Genomic DNA, 17,345 nt, shown 5'->3' on the forward strand with positions numbered 1-17,345 from the left:
CATAGTCTAAAGAGCAAGGCTTACTATCATTTTACCATTAATTTTCAAAGGCATGATAGCATAAAGTATGTACTAAAGTTGCAGATTTATTTGTTGCACACTGGCAACATCCCCCTAATTGGCTACTATAGATTGTATAATAAGAGTAGCACATAAGGCCATTAATATGATCCAAAGTAATTAGTAAAAAATATATAAAGGCCTTCAAGAAAAATAATGCTTTATCTTGAATTTGAGTGTGATAATATAAAAATAAAATAATAAGCATTGGCAAACTGCAAAAAGGGAATTAGTATTAATTTGATTAACCTCATCCAACCTCATCCAACCCAGTGTCCATGGGCAATGGGCTAGCTATTAGTTAACAATAATAGTATTGCATGATCAATTATGAATGTGGAGTATGAGCAATGAATGGAAGGTCCCCAAATAATAGCAATATACGTTTTAGTAAAGAGAAAGGAGCATTGCCAATACAGAATTTCTCTAATAAAGAAAATCAGCAATATTATTTTCAGAATAAACAGTGTCTGAGCTAGATGACAATGATGGCAAGACATGACAATTAGCCCTTAAAGAAAGGATTAGAATTAGGTCCTGCCATTTTTTAGTTAACATTTATTATGCCCAAATGTAAGTGTAACTATATGGAAGGGAAACCATTCTAAGCCAGAAATCCTAAACACTCTTCATGTCAGGGTTTCAATTTAGTCCTGTCATTTTGTTGTACGTGCATTAACTGATTAGTATTATTATTATTATTATTATTATTATTATTATTATTATTATTATTATTATTATTATTATTATTATTATTATTATTATTATTATTATTATTATTATTATTATTCCTAACGTTTTATGCAGATAACAAGTTTGGAAACTTGATTTGGTAACAGAAATTGTGGTAATGAAAGTTCTGTACAAAACTAACTACAAAACCCAAAATTGAAAAGTCAAGTTCATATTGTATGTGTCTGCAGGATGATATTCAAGTTAGAGATTGAATAGATAAATGTATACATCAAACTGGCCTTATCAATTGGTTTAGCTAGAAGCTTAAAAACAATTGTTTTGCTCAAGAACTACTTGCTTTATCTCAAATGGCATATAATGTTATTCCAAAACTGACAAGAATATCACATATCACTTGGCAGCAAATGAATTATTAAATATGTGCAAGGAAATTAATGTAAATAATAGTTCAAAATAGTAAAACAAATCCACAATGAGAAGGAAGGGTCTCTCTTTCTTCTCTTTTCTTTTCTTTTCTTTTTTTTTTTTTTTTGGATTTTGGTTTTGATAGGTAATAGGCCTGTTAATATTTACAAAATTTTTGTACTGTAAGAGTACAGACTGCATTTGATAAAAGAATTGTATTTGCTTAAAAAAGGGGCTTGTTTGACATGTGCACATAGTCACATAGTTTGTCTTTGGCACATGACAATATAAAATAGTTAAAAGCAAGTGCATGAAAATTAAAAGCGAAAAAAAACTGTTATAACAACTATCTATATTTATATTCACTAGGCTTTTCAAATGCAAGCAATAACAAAATTTTCCAAAGTCCAGAAATTTTTCAATTAAAAAGGGAAAACCAATCATTTTTATTATAATATTAACGTGGTTGTCATAAAATAAGCAGAAAGAACATTACCAAATAATATTTTCTTAGCTCTCAATTGTAAAAATATTATATTATATTAATAGACAGTAAAATAATCAATGAAAACATATTAGAGCTATCGAAATTTCTGGCTTTCATGTGGATCCAACACTGCTAGTTAATATAAATATAGACAAGATTGGAGGTATGCCTGTTGTTCAACAAATAAAGAGTTTAAACACTTGCTATAAAAAGAACTATATTAGTCTAATCTTCTCCAAATTTATTAGTTCAATGACTTGTTGGGTTGTTTCATACAACCACAACACCTAAATGGACAAGGGTATAATTCAACAAGTCTATTACAATTACCTAGAGAAACAAAAATTCAACGAGCTATTACTATTTTCTTGTTAGCACCAAAAATGCATATTATAACCAGGAAGCAGCACTTCCATATGAACAAATATCAAAAGGAGATATATTTTGACAAAAAAACAAACACTTTGAAGATTAATGACAGAAGAACTACATCTAAATATAATATATAGTAGAAAATTGAAGAGGAAGTTCAATTGCACCTGACACTCAATAACCCATGCCACAACATGTTGGATGAAAACTCATGGAGTTCTATGAATCCCCAAAACACAAAAAAACTATTCAAAATCTCCACAAAGGGATCACAAATAACCTCGTTAGCTAGGTGGGTCTCTTTCTAATTCCCAAAATCAGAAAGAGAGAGAATCAAAACGGGCTCAAATTGGGATATTGGCTTGTACATTTTTGTGAAGAAAAATGAATGAGAATAGAAAGAGACAATAGGGAGATTCAAATATATATATAGGTAAATACCTATTCCTTGCCTAATCAATAGCGACTTCTTGTAGCTAGCTTCCTTGCCCATCTTCCATAAAAGACACAAATTCTCTGAAACCTAGACTTAGTTTCTTCAAAATCCACACTTAGCAGCAGGCAGAGCCTTCCAAATCTACCTTTCGAGAATTGGAAACAATCAGTTTTAACCCTAAGAAACAATAGATTAATTTTGCTTTTATAGAACCCTAAAGGAACACGTTAAGACTGCAATATTAGGAGAAATTAGTTTTGAGCGGAAGTTACCAATTTGAAGAACTCATGACACAGAAAATCCCGCTAGAAGGAAAACAAATTCTAAAAGAAATAAAATAATTCATTAACAAGGGTAATATTGCCCTCGTCAAAGACTTAAAATTGAAAAACTAAATTAAAAAATACCAATATATTACTTTTTAAAAAGAGAATAATAATGGTAGTTAAAAATTAATACAATTACGACCACTTATAGTATTGGTCGTTATTTATAAATTATTAACAAGGAAATTTTAATTTTATCGTTAATTCTTAGTCGTTAAAAGTTATAATTCTTGTAGTGAATATATAGTTATATAATTATGTAAAAAAGCTTAGGATGTTTCTAATTTTAACATTTGGAGACTAAAAATTTTTGTCATCTCCTATACTTGTACCCTTAACTCACACTTCAGGGATGAAATATATAATTGTCTCCTATATTTGAGATTTTTTTTTTTTTAATTATGATAGAAAAGTCATCCCCAATTTTAAATAGTAATTCAATTAGGGACAAAAAATATATTGGTCCCCTATAATATAAAAAAATTATGATTTGAGGACCATAAAAAATATTGGTCCCCAAAAATTGTCCCCTATACTCACTTTTTTGGTAGTGTACTACAGACAGAATGATTACGAATCTATTAACCAAAGCTTTGCCCATTAGTGTTTTTCAGAAGCATGTTGCGCATATGGGTGTAGTGAAAACTTTTGATGATACTTTGGTTTAGTGGGAGTCTATTTTATGTAACATTTGGGTTAGCATTTATATGGAATGCTTAGACCATTATTTTTGGACATATCTTGTCACATATTCTATTTAAATTCAGTTTTTATTTTTGAGATTTTGTTGACACATATATATAATATTATTTTCCCTATCGGATTCAATGTTATTTTGTTTGCCATTTCATTAACTGGATTTTATAGGTTAAATTGCTTACTTGTTATTGGATATTGTTTTGTATTTTATTAATCTGTTCTTTTAGTTTAATAAATTGATTACTGCTATCCAAGTAGGAGATTATTAAATTATTTATTTGTATTTGGATATGGATTACCAATAATCAATTGTTAGGCTCATTGATAAATTAAATAATGATATTAAATAATAAGTTTAGTAATTAGCAATATCTAAATGGATTGGGTCATGTGATTGGGCAAGCCTGTAATGGGTCAGGCTGTCCATAAGCCCACTAAAGAAGAGGTCCCAACTCTTAGTCCTATATATATATATATATATATATATATACTGATAACCCCATTTAATATCAAATAGAATTCAGATAGAATTTGAAGGCTGTGAATATTGAGAGCTGTGAACCTACCCTTTCACTTCTATTCTTGATTGTTCATAGAAAATCATGGATACAAGCGTATTTCTAGGCACACATATTCTCTAATCATGTAATCTATAATGATTTAATTTGTATTTATAACAAGAAGGCCAAGTTCACAGAGATAGTTGAAGACTGGGAGGTTGATTTTGGATGTCATAGGTTCTCATACGAGGAGCTCTCTGTCACCACCAATGGTTTTAGTGAGAGGAAGTTTTCATAAGGAGGATTTGGAAAGGTCTATAAAGGGGTGTTGCTAATGTCAAATGCCCTTGTGGCTGTGAAAATAATATTTCACAATTCCAAACAAGGAATTAGAGAATTTATTACGAAAATTGGCACAATTGGTCAGTTGCAACATCCCAATTTGGTTTGGGTGGTTGGTTATTGTCGAAGCAAAGGTGAGCTTCTTTTGGCTTATGATTATATGCCTAATGGCAGTCTTGACAAATTCCTGTTTAATAAGCCAGAGGTTATTCTTAATTGGAATAAAAAATTTAAAATCATTAAAGATATAGCTTCAGCACTTCCTTAACTGCATGAAGAAAGAGAAATATTTACAGTTCATAGAGATATCAAGACCAGTAATGTGTTATTAGATGGTGAATTAAATGGAAAATTGGGTGATTTTAGGCTTGCAAGATGTAGCAAACATGCACATGATGCTCATATAGTCGACATTTGGGGCTACATAGCACCAGAGCTTGCTAGAAGCGGCAAGGCAACTACATGCACTAATTTTTATGCATTTGGGGTATTTTGCTTGGAAGTTGCTTGCGGTAGAAGGACATAGAGCCCCATGCATCACCAGAAGAGGTGATTATGGTAAATTGGGTATATGAATGTTTGAGAGAAGGGAAGATCATGGGTACTACAGATCCGAAACTCAACAAAAATTTCAATGCAGAGGAGGTTGAACTAGTTTTGAAACTTGGACTAATAATTTGCTCACATAATCTTGCATAAATTAGGCCAAAGATGTTACAGATTCTAATATACCTGAAAGGCGATGCTTTTCTCCCTGAAAATTTTGATACTCATATTCAAGAACAAAAGTACAGGGCAGAGTCTGATAGTCATGCCATTTCACATGGTTCTATGCCATCCCTAAGAATCACTGGATTACTAATTTCAGTGGGACATTGATTGTGCTAATACAGAGAGAACAAGCTAGCTATTTTGAAATGCTTTTAAGGAGTGCTCATAGTTTTCACAAGTCAAAGATTTTAGTTCATCATTTGAACTATATTTTCTGCCATGTGTAGTCAATCAAGTAGACATAAAAATTACTCTGTATATGTGTGTGTGCAAGCTTATTGATCTACATTTATATTTATATATACATGTATGAAAAAGGAACATTAACTTTGCCTAAATTACCATTCGTTCTTAAAATTAATTATAGTTATATTTTTATTATTTAAATTAATTTTAAAGTTTGTATAAATTTTTAATTTTTAGAGTTCATATAAAATTAAAATTCTTAATCTTACTTATTTTTAACTTTAATTAAATATAAAATTTTATAAGAAATAATTAATTAAAATAAGAAATTAAGAAATAAAAAATATAATTAATCTATCTATTATTTAAAAATACAAAAAAACTGCATTTATAATGACAAATAAATAATTTGTCGTTAGTAATATTTTATTGCTGTTAATCCATATAAATTCATCGCTAATACTATTCAGCGATAAAAAGATATGTCGCTGATTATTTTAGCAATTAGTGGCTTGCAAATATTATTACTGCTAAACTTTTAGTGACAAAAAAATTGTTGTTAAATCCTTAATGATACCAATTCTATAATATATTATATTGTCACTAATAACTTTTAGTGTCGAAATATTTGTCACTAAATACCAAATAATCTTAATTTCTAATATTCCAATTATTTATAAATTAAAATTTTAATATTATTTTAATAATAATTCTAATTATAATAAAAAAATATTATAGTTATTAATATAGTAATTATATAATTATAATCCTATAACTATTATTAATTTAATAAAATTATTCAATTTATTTTAATAAAATTAGTAAAAAAACATTGAACATGGAATATTATTCATATTAATTTATTTTAGTTGTTTTAAAATCTATCAAAATTATAATTTTATTATTTTATTATTTTTTCAATAATATGTATATATATATATATATATATATATAACTAGAAAAGAGGGGAATAATTGGAGAAAAAAATATCTTTCAAATTATTATTTAAAAATTAATTATTAAATTAATAAAATTACAAAGATATTACTAAAAAGTTAAGTATATAATTAAATAAAAACTTAGGATTACCTAAGTATTAGAATTAAGAATTTGAATTTTTAATCTAATTCAAGCAGATAATCACACACTTAGTTATAAATTTATAGCTTTTTTTAATTATTTATATCGATAAAAATATAAATTTAATCAAACTTAAAATTTATTTTTATATATAAATATATTTTCATTTATTTCATTTTTATTATGAATAAAAATAAATAATTTTATATTCTCATATTATTATTCAATATAATAAATTAAAGAAATTATTGAAACCTTTAATGACATTATTATAATTGCATTTCAATTTTGACCAATTTAAGTAAATGAAATAAAACTAATACTAATATTACAATTTTAATAAAATAACAAAAATTTTAAATAAAATTAAAAAAAAGTGCTTAGAATTTTTATATTAATTAGTCTTATTTTCAAATTAATTTTATTCTTTATATCAATAAACTATTATAATTTATAAATATATTAAAAATTTTTAAAAGTACTATTCATAAAAAATATTTAGACTTGATTTGAATAATTAATTGTTTAAAATAAAAATAAAATTTAATTTTATATTAAAATATAATAAAAAAATGATAATATCAAATTTAAATGTTTATTTATTTCAAATTTTTGTCTATTTATATAAATTTTGTATTATTAATTAATGGATGAATGACTAAAAAAATCAAAATGATTCAAAAAAAAAATTAAAACCTTTATTTTTTTCAATTTTAGCCAAATATTTTAATTTTATCAATTTAATTTTAAATTTTGACATTACTTTTAATTTCAGCGATTAGCCTAATTAAATTATTTAATTGATAAAAACAATTTAAATATTTGTATACATTGTTAATGTTAGTTAATCTTTTTGTTTTTATATCAATTTTATTATTCTCAAATTGATAAAAATATTATTTTCATTAATTTATTTATCATTTAAAAAATTATAATTACTTTTACTTTGATTTGTTATTTGCTCATATTTTATTTTTATTTTATTTTATTTCTTTTTTTTTTTTACCTTAAATTTGAAATAAAATGATAGAAAAGATGTGAATTAAAAGTATAAGTAGAAAGAAAGAGAGAAAAAAAATTAAAAATTTATATAATAATATTATGTATATAATTTATTAATTTTTATCAAATTGAAATTTGCTAAAATTAACAAAAATACTAAAATTATTGAATATATTAATAAAACTAAAAAGAGCAGCTAAAATTGGTAATAAATGAAAATTTTGAATTATTTTTATCAATTGATGAGTTCAATTATTTTTAACTAAATTTATTGTTAAAATTGAAAACAGTTAGAAAAGATTTTTTGATTAAATTGATATAATTAAAAGTTTTTACTAAAATTAATAATTAACATAAAAATTTTGAATTTTTTTATTATCATTTAACTTTATTTAATTATGTAAATATATGAGTAAGTTAAGTTATATTAAATAATAAAATTAATATATAATATATAATTATAACAATATATTTTTAAACGATATAATTTAACTTTTTATCAGTATATTTACTTTATATATTTTTTTGTTTAAAATACTTTAATTTTTTAATTTTTAATTTATATTAAATAGAATTATACAGACACACACACAAAAGAGATGAAGCATTGGGATTGGCTAAAATACTCTAGCAATTTAATAGTACAATGAATGATTACATTTAATTGACTATTATAATTTTTTGTTAATATTTTTCAATAATTTTAATTCTAATACAATTATGATTCAAAATTTTAATATATATATAATTCAAAAAATTATTATTTTTGTTTGCTCAAATTGATTTGTGATTAAAAATTATATTAGAAAATTATCAATAGCAAAATATTCATATGTAAAATTATAATTTTATAATTACAACTATAATTATAATTCTAATATAATTATAATTTCAAATTTTAAAAGTTTAGAATTTAATATCACACATTAATAATATAAAAATTAAATAAATCATATGCATATATTACAAAACTAAATTGGCATAGAGTTATGGTAATATTAGAATTTTTATTTCAGTTTGATAATTCCTCTAAACTGAGATTACATTGTTATTATTGGTATTTTTATTTATTTATTACATATTAATAATTAAATTTAATTATAATAAATAACTTTCCATTAGAATGTAATCTAATTAAAATAAAATAAATTTTAATTTAATAGATATTTTATAATTTTTAATTTAATAAATGTTTATTTATAAAATTAATTAAATTAACATTAATATTAAATGTAATTTAACATTTAATATTTATATGTAAATTATAAAGAGAGTAATTGAAAAATGTGCAGGGATAAAATTATTATTGTTATTATTATAAGATAGAGTTTTTAACCTAAAAATTGTTTTAAATTTTTATTATAAAATTTCATAAAATTTAATATTTTAAAATATTATAATTTTCAAAATTTTTATATTTAATAAATTATATATTTTTTTAATTAAGTGATATTAATTTTATACAATATAGTAAAAATTATAAAAAAAATTATATATGAATAAAATTAAATTATAAACACTAATAGCGAGTACAAATAACGTAAGCTAAATTAAAAAAAAAAAAAAAAAACTGGCCCTAGATGAAAAGCTAGTAGCCTGCTACTTGGGATAGGAAAGTTCAAAATTAAGATCGTAGAATTTTTTTTTCAATTTGTTCTAAAGCCACCATGGTTTTGGTATTTTTTGAAGCCATTCCTGGGTTTGCTTTCTTTTTTAATCGGTTTTAACTTGGAATTTAGCAGTTATTTATTTGCAAATTTTACAGGAATATTTTGAGGAAATCTATGTCTCAGGTTTGGTAGAACAAAAAGCTGATGCTGTACAACTTTTTTATTTGGTTCCCTAATATCCATACAACCAGGAAGACAATGACCTTTATTATCAGCAAATACATACAAGGCCAGATGAAAAGGGAAGATTAAGTTAGAAAATAAAATCAAGTTAAGGAAAATAAAAAAAAAAAAAAAAAGAAAAGAAAGAAAGAAAGAAAGAAAATCAGCGGCCCCCTGAAAGAAGGGACCCTGCTACAGAAGATGAATGCGAGAGTGCCATGTTCATGGAAAATTCGCTAAAACCTTCAGGGCGTGCAAATGTTAGGCCACTCGCAGAGAGGCCAAGCGATGACAATTCTGGAAGAGGAATATCACACTCTAAGAATTGCAGAACTTGGCGCATGCTTGGTCTAGCTTCAGGAACTGCATGTGAACACAATAAACCAAGTTTTAACACCAATTCCACCTCTTCTGGTGCATAATTTGGACCCAAATTTGGATCGCTGGCCTCAAGAATTTCACCTCTGACCCAGAAGGAAAACACCCAATCAAGCAAGATTACATCATCTGCTTGTTCTCTTCGCTCTATTGGCCTTCTACCACAAGCAACCTCAAGTAAAAAGGCACCAAAGGCATATACATCAGTCTTTGTTGTGGCCTTTCCAGTTCGAGTGTGTTCAGGAGCGAGATAACCAAAAGTACCAACAATATGAGTAGTTTGAGGATCTGTTCCATGGTCATATAATCTAGCAAGGCCAAAATCTCCCAATCTTCCATTCAATTCACCATCAAGCAAGACATTGCTAGCCTTGACATCTCTGTGAATCACAACTTGCTCCCATTCTTCATGCAGATAATACAGCCCTGAAGCTACACCTTTATGACTTTAAATCTTTGGCTCCAATTCAGGGTGACCCTTGGTTGGTCATACAGGTACTTGTCCAGACTTCCATTGGGCATGTAATCATAGACCAAAAGTAGTTCTCCTTCGCGCCGGCAATAGCCCAAGAGCGTCACTAGGTTCCGGTGACGAAGCCGACCAATACTAACAATTTCTGCTACAAAACCTTCATTCCTTGTCTTGTTTCATGGGACACCTTTTTTACTGCAATCTCAATCTTGGAAGATGGCAACACCCCTCTATAAACCCTACCAAATCCGCCACTACCCAATAGTTCCTTGTCTCTAAATCCTTTAGTGGCGATGTACAAATCCTTGTATTTGAATCTGTGAGGCCCATAGTCAAGCTCCCAATCTTCAAGCACTTCTGCAAACTTCCGTTTCCATCTTATGAAATAAACTAAACCTGATATTACTATGAAAACCACACTTACAGAAATTGTGGGCACCCCAATGGTTAGAAATTTTGATCTCTCCTTTGGTCCAATTCGCGGAAGCTTAGGAAGTTGAGTAAGATCTAGTGCTTGAGCTTGGCCATTCATCTTATAGCTCCAACCCAATACATAATTAGATGTTAGGACAGAGGCTGTAGATGATGAGAAACCAACGTACATGGTATCTTGCAGGAATGGTGACAGATCAAGAACTACAGACAGAAGTGGAATACTGGGTTTACCAATATTAATCGGAGCTAAAGTGACGTTAAGTTGCTTTGTTGCACCATCATATTCCACCCAAATTTGCATTGGATGGCTGCTAGCAAGGGTCAAGTTTGTGAGCCTACCGCTGGAATTAGTATAATATCCTGCTGGGGCAGCTTCAGAAGACCTTAACCCATTAATATCTATTCCAACATGATTATCATTGATATCACCGAATTCACTGCCATAGCTATAGATGGTGTCAAGCTCCACTGCAACAACATGGTTGGTATCATTACCATTGTTGGTTTCATTAAACAGCCCAAGGTACTGGCCGGCAAAAGATCCAGGGAGGCCTTTTGTTGGTGCAATCACAAAGGCAATCCCTTGACCAATAACACTTGCAATTTGAGGTACGATAGCAAAGACAAAGGTAGTAGAAAAGGTGAAAACAGAGCCATTTGAGTTCTTGAAAGTTATTGGGTGTGGAAAAAAGGCGTGACCCTTTTGCTGCCTGGTGTGATTGGTAAGCCTCAGAAGGCCGCTATAGGTGATCTCAGCCGTACCATCAAGGCTTAGATTAGCAGATCGAAAGCCATGGTAGAGGAAACTGAGATCGTCGGAAGCTGCTAAGCAGACCAAGAGGGACACCAAAAGGACTGCTTTGAATAACATGTCTTTTGCCCTCGCATAAACCAAATTTCTTCTTTTAAAATGTTTTTTTTAACCCTCTTAGGCTGCTTGCATCTGACCATGAAATTCGCAAAGGTAGCAAGCAGCGAAAATGGGTAGAGTAGTCAATTCCACGAGGCAACACTACATTAATTCCATTGACCTTTTTTTCCACGTTTCAGCTAATCTGTCAGTTATGCCGCGAGCACAAACATTGAAGTTTCTTGGGTACTAATAATTCTGACGTCAGATGCCATTAAGTTACAGGACGACTTTTGATTAGCGGCAGATTGAAAACATAAAATAGGATCAATTCACTCTGTGCATATATATATATATATATATATATATATATATATATATATATATATATATATATATTTTACTCATTGACATAATAATTAGTGATCAAATTATAGCACAGTCTAATATGCACTTCATATATATGGTTTAATGTATAAATTTAATAAAACGAAGACAAGTTAGCCTCAAATTCATTAAGTTGTTAATTAATTAGTTTTACTCTGATACTGCACTTCTTTATTTTTTAAAAACAAAAATTATTTATGAATTATGCTGGTGATTGTTAACTTTATTATTTGGAGCATCATATTATACGTATGACATGATATATTAGGTATACATAATAATTTTTTAATAATTATTGCATAAGCTCTTTAAAAAATAGGATTCAAATTACTGCCTTTATAAAGAAAATATAACGCCAATGGTGTCAAAAATTTAATAGGCTAATTTTTACAAGTGCACAAAATTGTCATAGATGATATAATGATGAGAGCGTTATCAGTTTCACAGAATTATAATTAAGTATAAAAATACACGTCAATTTTAAATTTTATTATTATTTAGATTATTAAATTTAAATATTATTTAACTATTTAATTAAAAATAAAATAAATATACAAATGTGATCTAAGGCACTTCTTAATCATTCAAGAGAATCCTTAACAATAATATTTTTCTTTAAACTTTCTTATGGTTACAAGAAATCGCTGGGCTTGATGAAGATTCAGTTTTGAAGGTCTTTATCATTCTTGATTATTTTATAACTTTCTTTATCACGTGGAAGAGAAGATTGACACATATTAGTTTTTATGATTTTGATTGGGGAAGAAAAAAATGGCATTGAAATGTTACAAGGGAGCTTAATTGTCGAGAAATTAAATGACCATGGAAAAGAAACCCCAGGAAATATTAATCAATCCCATTATTTTACCATTTTCTTTACTATGGTACTTCCCTTGTTGTTCCATCAAACTTAATTCAAATTTAATGCCAAGTTTTTCCGATTCCTGGGCCTTTTTTTTTTTTTAAAGAGTTTGGTATCTTCTAAAGTAGAAAAGAGTTCGTTAACTTAAGTGCAGTGTTTAAAAACAAACGACAAGCCTAAAAGCTGCCTCGCTTGTTCTAAACAAAGGAAAAAAAATTAATCATTTCAAAGGATTATTTCAAGTGGTGGAGAGAGAAAGCAAGTAGGAGCGCCTCCAAACTTTTAAAATTTTCTTTTATATATATATATATATATATATATATATATATATATATATATATATATATATATATATATATTAATTTATAAATTATTAATTATTTTTAAACTTAAGATTAATTAAATTAATTTTCTATAAAATTAATTGAATTAGTTTTATTTCATTAATTTAATTTAATTAATTAAAGATCTGAAAATAAATTAATAGATAAATATGAGTGGTTAAGAGATAAATATAAGAAAAAGTAAGCAGATAATGGACAGTTAAGACAAGACTGAGTGCTTGGAATATATTTCATAAGATTTATTTTGTACTTACCCCTAACAAACTGTAGTTTATCTTAAACTCTTCTCTTTAGTTTTTTCTTTTTTTTTTTCAAAGGTAATAATTCATTGATAGACTTAAACAAGCATTTCAGATATTAGAAAAGAGCATTGGGTAAGAGGATTAACAAAGAAAGACTCGTCTCTCAGTGCTTTAGAGGCAAGGCTAAGTGCAGCCACATTACATTGTCTTCTAATAAAGGAGAAAGATACCTCCTGTAGAGCTTGAGTAAGGTTGATTACGTCCTGCAGCATGTTGGAAATTTCCAATGGGACTAACCCTCCTCGTAGAGCTGAGATAACCATTTTGGAGTCTCCTTCAAAAATCACTTGCTTGAAATTTTTAGACGCAGCTAACTGTAAAGCCTCTCTACATGCCAGACTTTCCAACACAAGAGGGTCTACAATCCCTTGATATCTTCTAAGAGACCAACCACATGGATTCCTAGTATGATCCCTTGCTGTTAGAATCTAATTCAAATATATTTGATTTAGTCTTCACTTTTAAATTGTTACATTTCAAATTTTAAGTAGTAATATAATCTTAACTAATAGTTGAGATTTAGATGAGATTCTTATTTTATTTTGTTAGATCTAAGTGCTATATAAACAACACATCAATTAAGATTGTCTATGGAGTTGTACAAATAGTTTCTTTCTATTCAATAAAAATGTTCTTTATTCTTCTGTACTAATTTTTGTTGATATCAGAGTCTCAGTTATCCTATGGGCAAACCTTTAAGTCCTTGATTCACCAATGGCCTCAATCAATTTCTCCTTGTCTTCACCCTCTATTTTTTCAGGGGAAAATTATCAAATATGAGCTATCAAAATGAAGTCATAGTTACAAGCTTTTGATTTATGGGATTCAGTAGAAAATAATACTAATCCCTCTTCACTACCAAAAAATTCAACTCTTGCTTAAATAAAAATTCACAATGAGGAGAGAGCTAAGAAATACAAGGCAAAAACTTGTATAGAATATTCAGTTTCTAAAAACATTTTCATAAAAATTATGGCTTGTGAAAATGCAAAAGAAGCTTGGAATTTGCTCAAGGAGGAGTATGAAGGTAATGTTCAAATAAGGTTCATGCAAATTTTAAATCTCAAAAGAGAATTTGAGATTCAAAAAATGAAAGAGTCTGAAAATGTCAAAGACTATTGTACTAAGCTCGTGTGCATAACCAACAAAATCAAACTGCTTGGTGAAGAATTTCTTGACAAAAGAATTGTAGAAAAAATATTTGTTAGCCTCCTGAGAAGTTTGAGCCAAAAATTTCCTCACTTGAGGTTCATGCAAATTTTTCACAAATAACTGTTACATAATTAATCGATGCTTTGCAGGTTGTGAGGCAAAGAAGAGCAATTAGACAAGAAGGAGCAATTAAGGGAGCCTTTCTAGCAGCAAGTCATCCACAAAGAAAAAATTTTCACAATGTGGTATTTGCAAAATGTTTAACCATTAAGAAAAGAATTGTTGGCATAAAGGCAAACCACAATATTTTAATTGCATAAAATTTGGGCATTTATTAAAAGATTGCAGGTTTAAAAATGGAGAAGCAAATTTATCACAAGAGGAAGAATATCTTTTTTGAAGTTTGGAGAGAAGTGCTCCAAGAAAATCAGAAGCAAAGGTTGGTGAGAAGTGCATCAATAAATGGTGAGAAGTACACCAAAATTATCAGTTTGAGGGAAGTGTTCTAACAAACAAATTTGTCGGCTGGAGAGAAGTGTTCTAACACCTAAATTGCCAGATGGAGAGAAGGGCTCCAATCAAATAAATAAATAAATTGTTTTGAGTCCATATTTGAATTAAGAAAGAGAATGTTAAAATCTAATTCAAACATATTTGATTTAGTCTTCATTTTTAAATTGTTGCATTTCAAATTTTAAGTAGTGATCTAATCTAAACTAATGGTTGAGATTTAGATGAGATTCTTATTTTATTTTTTTAGATCTAAGTGTTATATAAACAGCACATTAATTAAGATTGTCTATAGAGTTGTGTAAAGAGTTTCTTTTTGTTCAATAAAAATGTTCTTTATTCTTCTGTATTAATTTTTGTTGCAACAGCTATGGCAAGTTGATTTTTATTTTATCCCTTGGAGGCAAGGTGAACTGAGAGCCATGTGAGGGTGGAGACGCAGAATTCATTCGAAGAGATTGATTCACTTGGTTGTATTCATCAAAGTGCCTAATTACCAATCCAATGATCTCATTAAAGGTTACCCTCTGTTGTTGAAAGATAAAGAGATTCTACCCCTTCCATATTTGGCATAATATGAAACACAACATATGAATCAAATCATCACCATTTTCGTGTTTTCTAACATAGGAGCAAGTTTCCTATCATAAGTCTTTAACAGATGACCCTGATAATTGATTCGATCTCACCTTACTGAATAATGAATCCAGACTTCGACTGCTTTTGGACATGGGAAAAAGAGATGTTTCAACGATTCAATTTCACTACAAACGTAACATTCTTTTGGCATATGTGACATTTTCATATTCAGAAGTTCATTGCAAGGAAGACACTCACTCATTAATTTCCAAATGAAAACTGAGATTTTGGTAGTTGTAGCTTCCATATGTCTTGCCAAAAACAATCCAGACTGGAATTTGATGAGAGGTCATCGGTTTACAAAATGGTTGCAAAATTACAAAATTAAAGGCACTGAATTTTTATAACTGATTATGTATCCGTTGCTCTTAGCAATGGATTTTAATTGCTTAAATCGGTTGCTATTAGTAGCAACCGATATTCTTTTGATAAAAATTTTATTTTTTTATATAAATTAATTTAATAACTGATTTGATTTTTTATTACTATTTATAACTAATTTGTAGTTGCTAATAGTAATTAATTTATCAGTCGGTTGCTAATCGATTTAGCAACCAGCCTCATTGCAACCGACAAAATCGATTGCTAAATCAATTAGCAATTGATTTTAATGGATTAGTAACCAATTCCATTAGTTACTAATTCATTTTTATTTTATAGTGATTTTTCGATGCTGAAGTGCATTCCGCATTCGCAACTCACTATCATCCTAGTCATAACATTAATTCTCAAAAACTTTTTCAAACTTAAAAATACTTAAATCAAAATTACAAAAGATAAAATTTCTTATAAAATTTTATATTTAATTAAAGTTAAATATAAGTAGTATTAAGAATTTTAAATTTATATAAATATTAAAATTAATTTAAATAATAAAAATATAATTATAATTAATTTAAAAAAAAAAGGATAATTAGCTAGCGCTTCTGATCCAAAATAATTTATTTTATTCATTTTATTTATTTTTATTAATTAGTAGTATATTCTCTCTTTGTTTTAAGTTTTATTTGTGTATATTTTATCCTCATAATCCATTTGATTATTTAGGCACTTTATTATCTAAATTGAAGTTTACAAATAATTTTTATCTTTGTCATTATTTTTAATTTTCTTATGACAACATTTATTTTTATTTTGTGTTTATAATTAATTTATATCAGAAATCAAATATTTCATTAATTAAACTAATTTTTTTAAAGATTTTTTTTCGTTAAAAATTACATAATATTATTTTAAAAAATTAAACTAAATAGTTTTGTTTAAAGAAAAAAGCACACAACTAATTAAAACTATGTAGTTTTGTCCCATATAAGAACTAGGTAGAAGACGACATAGAAGTAGTAGCCTAAGAAATTCTTGCTCCAAAAACTAATGTTTATCAGTACTAAGCTCTTTGATCCAGATGAAAGTATGTCCTCCTAATTAACTTTTGCTGTAATTGTTATGTTATGTTTTTGCAAATGATGATGGACATGATGGGCCGGGGGAGATCAATGGATAAGAAAGAGTTCAATTTATGAAAGGATAGTAGGGATGGAAAAAATTTTCGAACATAATTCAACTCACTTTAAACTTGATGAATTCTATTCAATCTCATACCGAGTTTGATATTGTATGGATTGAAGATATGGCCCATCTCAAATCCCTATAATTTATCATATTTTAATATATTATTATTTTTATTAAAAATAATTTATTCTTATACATTTAAGTATTTAAATTTTATAATTTTAACAAAATTGATAAGACACATCAAGCCCCCATATGTCAAAACACAATTAATGGCAGGTCAATATCAAGAAATCTTTAGAAAATTTTAT

General features: G+C 27.7%; 2 pseudogenes; one reads left to right on the forward strand and one right to left on the reverse strand.

Moving 5' to 3' along the window:
* The first annotated feature begins 3,890 nt into the window (after positions 1–3,890).
* LOC131178412 (putative L-type lectin-domain containing receptor kinase V.2) lies at positions 3,891–5,202 on the forward strand (annotated as a pseudogene).
* A 4,012-nt stretch (positions 5,203–9,214) lies between these two features.
* On the reverse strand, positions 9,215–11,350 carry LOC131178697 (L-type lectin-domain containing receptor kinase IV.1-like; annotated as a pseudogene).
* Positions 11,351–17,345: the final 5,995 nt, after the last annotated feature.

Source organism: Hevea brasiliensis, chromosome 3 (genome assembly GCF_030052815.1).
Source record: "Hevea brasiliensis isolate MT/VB/25A 57/8 chromosome 3, ASM3005281v1, whole genome shotgun sequence".
NCBI lineage: Eukaryota > Viridiplantae > Streptophyta > Magnoliopsida > Malpighiales > Euphorbiaceae > Hevea > Hevea brasiliensis.